Below are 5,000 nucleotides of genomic sequence, written 5' to 3' on the forward strand. Positions count from 1 at the left end.
GGAACCTTGCCACGATATTTGGTCATTACGTCCAGGACAGCGACCCGCGGCGCAGCAGTGTAGAGAAAAAACCAGAACGAGAACGGAGGAACAGTCGAGAAATAGCGTAAAATACACTAAGACTCGAGGAGCGGTGACTGAATTCTCAACCGAGGCCGTAGAATAGCCACGCGCTCAACGCTGTTCCGACCGAACCGTCCGGCTCGACGTCTCTCTTATAGATACGAAAGCGCCAGCCGGAAGGCCGGCGCCGGCCGGGCTAGCGGCCGCGCGCTTACGGTGCAAAACCTCCGTAGCAACGTACCGTTCGGAAGGGACGCTGGAACTTAGTCTCGCGAACGCTCGATCACTACTATACAAAGCCAATATCCAACCATCGAAATACATTACCAGACGTTTTATTAACATAATAGAAATGCATTTTTACCAAAAAATTAATTTTTTTTTTCACCGAAAAATTGCATCAGTAAACATACTCTTTTATCGAATACGGACAAAAAATAAGTTTATAATCAATTACAATACGTTAAAATAAGTAGAAATATGCAAAAAAATATATACCCTTGTAACGTTAATTAACGAAAAAATTAGAAAAATATCCCAGTCGTGTCAGTTCGACGAACGCTAATTTTTTGAAAAAAATCGATAAAAATGTTTAATCCCGACGTATTTAATAGAGATAGAACGATTCCCGTAAAAAAATTTATACCTTGTAACGCTTTTTAACGAATAAACTCGAAAAAACTTTTTCGCCCTCGGAATTTTTCTAAGTCCCAACGTACCGGCTCGGAATTTTTCTATGTTCCAACGACCGGTCGTGTCGGTCCAAACGTTTTTATATCCGTCTGCCGACGATATAAACGCTTAATCCCGACGTATTTTATCGAGTTATAACGATTTCTTGAAAAATATTCGTACGTTATAACGCTTTTTAACGAATTAATCGAAAAAGAGTGTTCGGTCCGAAAATTTTCTAAGTACGAACGACCGGCCGCATAGGTCCGTTTTTAAAAATCGTTCTCGGACGGAAATAAACCATTAATCCCGACGTATTTCGTCGAGTTACGTCGATTTATGCAAAAAAATTCATACCTTGTAACGCTTTTTAACGAATAAACTCGAAAAAACTTTTTCGCCCTCGGAATTTTTCTAAGTCCCAACGTACCCGGCTCGGAATTTTTCTATGTTCCAACGACCGGTCGTGTCGGTCCCAAACGTTTTTATATCCGTCTGCCGACGATATAAACGCTTAATCCCGACGTATTTTATCGAGTTATAACGATTTCTTGAAAAATATTCGTACGTTATAACGCTTTTTTAACGAATTAATCGAAAAAGAGTGTTCGGTCCCGAAAATTTTCTAAGTACGAACGACCGGCCGCATAGGTCCGTTTTTAAAAATCGTTCTCGGACGGAAATAAACCATTAATCCCGACGTATTTCGTCGAGTTACGTCGATTTATGCAAAAAAATTCATACCTTGTAACGCTTTTTAACGAATAAACTCGAAAAAACTTTTTCGCCCTCGGAATTTTTCTAAGTCCCAACGTACCGGCTCGGAATTTTTCTATGTTCCAACGACCGGTCGTGTCGGTCCAAACGTTTTTATATCCGTCTGCCGACGATATAAACGCTTAATCCCGACGTATTTTATCGAGTTATAACGATTTCTTGAAAAATATTCGTACGTTATAACGCTTTTTAACGAATTAATCGAAAAAGAGTGTTCGGTCCGAAAATTTTCTAAGTACGAACGACCGGCCGCATAGGTCCGTTTTTAAAAATCGTTCTCGGACGGAAATAAACCATTAATCCCGACGTATTTCGTCGAGTTACGTCGATTTATGCAAAAAAATTCATACCTTGTAACGCTTTTTAACGAATAAACTCGAAAAAACTTTTTCGCCCTCGGAATTTTTCTAAGTCCCAACGTACCGGCTCGGAATTTTTCTATGTTCCAACGACCGGTCGTGTCGGTCCAAACGTTTTTATATCCGTCTGCCGACGATATAAACGCTTAATCCCGACGTATTTTATCGAGTTATAACGATTTCTTGAAAAATATTCGTACGTTATAACGCTTTTTAACGAATTAATCGAAAAAGAGTGTTCGGTCCGAAAATTTTCTAAGTACGAACGACCGGCCGCATAGGTCCGTTTTTAAAAATCGTTCTCGGACGGAAATAAACCATTAATCCCGACGTATTTCGTCGAGTTACGTCGATTTATGCAAAAAAATTCATACCTTGTAACGCTTTTTAACGAATAAACTCGAAAAAACTTTTTCGCCCTCGGAATTTTTCTAAGTCCCAACGTACCGGCTCGGAATTTTTCTATGTTCCAACGACCGGTCGTGTCGGTCCAAACGTTTTTATATCCGTCTGCCGACGATATAAACGCTTAATCCCGACGTATTTTATCGAGTTATAACGATTTCTTGAAAAATATTCGTACGTTATAACGCTTTTTAACGAATTAATCGAAAAAGAGTGTTCGGTCCGAAAATTTTCTAAGTACGAACGACCGGCCGCATAGGTCCGTTTTTAAAAATCGTTCTCGGACGGAAATAAACCATTAATCCCGACGTATTTCGTCGAGTTACGTCGATTTATGCAAAAAAATTCATACCTTGTAACGCTTTTTAACGAATAAACTCGAAAAAACTTTTTCGCCCTCGGAATTTTTCTAAGTCCCAACGTACCGGCTCGGAATTTTTCTATGTTCCAACGACCGGTCGTGTCGGTCCAAACGTTTTTATATCCGTCTGCCGACGATATAAACGCTTAATCCCGACGTATTTTATCGAGTTATAACGATTTCTTGAAAAATATTCGTACGTTATAACGCTTTTTAACGAATTAATCGAAAAAGAGTGTTCGGTCCGAAAATTTTCCAAGTACGAACGACCGGCCGCATAGGTCCGTTTTTAAAAATCGTTCTCGGACGGAAATAAACCATTAATCCCGACGTATTTCGTCGAGTTACGTCGATTTATGCAAAAAAATTCATACCTTGTAACGCTTTTTAACGAATAAACTCGAAAAAACTTTTTCGCCCTCGGAATTTTTCTAAGTCCCAACGTACCGGCTCGGAATTTTTCTATGTTCCAACGACCGGTCGTGTCGGTCCAAACGTTTTTATATCCGTCTGCCGACGATATAAACGCTTAATCCCGACGTATTTTATCGAGTTATAACGATTTCTTGAAAAATATTCGTACGTTATAACGCTTTTTAACGAATTAATCGAAAAAGAGTGTTCGGTCCGAAAATTTTCTAAGTACGAACGACCGGCCGCATAGGTCCGTTTTTAAAAATCGTTCTCGGACGGAAATAAACCATTAATCCCGACGTATTTCGTCGAGTTACGTCGATTTATGCAAAAAAATTCATACCTTGTAACGCTTTTTAACGAATAAACTCGAAAAAACTTTTTCGCCCTCGGAATTTTTCTAAGTCCCAACGTACCGGCTCGGAATTTTTCTATGTTCCAACGACCGGTCGTGTCGGTCCAAACGTTTTTATATCCGTCTGCCGACGATATAAACGCTTAATCCCGACGTATTTTATCGAGTTATAACGATTTCTTGAAAAATATTCGTACGTTATAACGCTTTTTAACGAATTAATCGAAAAAGAGTGTTCGGTCCGAAAATTTTCCAAGTACGAACGACCGGCCGCATAGGTCCGTTTTTAAAAATCGTTCTCGGACGGAAATAAACCATTAATCCCGACGTATTTCGTCGAGTTACGTCGATTTATGCAAAAAAATTCATACCTTGTAACGCTTTTTAACGAATAAACTCGAAAAAACTTTTTCGCCCTCGGAATTTTTCTAAGTCCCAACGTACCGGCTCGGAATTTTTCTATGTTCCAACGACCGGTCGTGTCGGTCCAAACGTTTTTATATCCGTCTGCCGACGATATAAACGCTTAATCCCGACGTATTTTATCGAGTTATAACGATTTCTTGAAAAATATTCGTACGTTATAACACTTTTTAACGAGTTATTTGGAGGGGATCTTTCGGCCTTTTCGTAGCGGTGCGAAAAAATTCTAAGTTCCAACGTCCCAGTCACGTTGGTCCGGAGGATGAAATTTTTCAAAAAAATAAAGTGAAATCGCTACTTTCGACTAGATTTCGTCGAAACGTAACGATTTCACGCAAAATTTCGATACGTTATAACGCTTTTTAGCGAGTTATTTCGAGTTGAACTTTCGGTACTTTCGTAACGGGGCGAAAAAATTCTAAGTTCCAACGTCCCGGTCACGTTGGTCCGGAGGATGAAATTTTTTTAAAAAATAAAGTGAAATCGCTACTTTCGACTAGATTTCGTCGAAACGTAACGATTTCACGCAAAATTTCGATACGTTATAACGCTTTTTAGCGAGTTATTTCGAGTTGAACTTTCGGTACTTTCGTAACGGGGCGAAAAAATTCTAAGTTCCAACGTCCCGGTCAGGTTGGTCCGGAGGACGAAATTTTTTAAAAAAATAAAGTGAAATCGCTACTTTCGACTAGATTTCGTCGAAACGTAACGATTTCACGCAAAATTTCGATACGTTATAACGCTTTTTAGCGAGTTATTTCGAGTTGAACTTTCGGTACTTTCGTAACGGGGCGAAAAAATTCTAAGTTCCAACGTCCCGGTCACGTTGGTCCGGAGGATGAAATTTTTTAAAAAAATAAAGTGAAATCGCTACTTTCGACTAGATTTCGTCGAAACGTAACGATTTCACGCAAAATTTCGATACGTTATAACGCTTTTTAGCGAGTTATTTCGAGTTGAACTTTCGGTACTTTCGTAACGGGGCGAAAAAATTCTAAGTTCCAACGTCCCGGTCACGTTGGTCCGGAGGATGAAATTTTTTAAAAAAATAAAGTGAAATCGCTACTTTCGACTAGATTTCGTCGAAACGTAACGATTTCACGCAAAATTTCGATACGTTATAACGCTTTTTAGCGAGTTATTTCGAGTTGAACTTTCGGTACTTTCGTAA

Source organism: Bombus huntii, unplaced genomic scaffold, assembly GCF_024542735.1.
Source record: "Bombus huntii isolate Logan2020A unplaced genomic scaffold, iyBomHunt1.1 ctg00000258.1, whole genome shotgun sequence".
NCBI classification, from domain to species: domain Eukaryota; kingdom Metazoa; phylum Arthropoda; class Insecta; order Hymenoptera; family Apidae; genus Bombus; species Bombus huntii.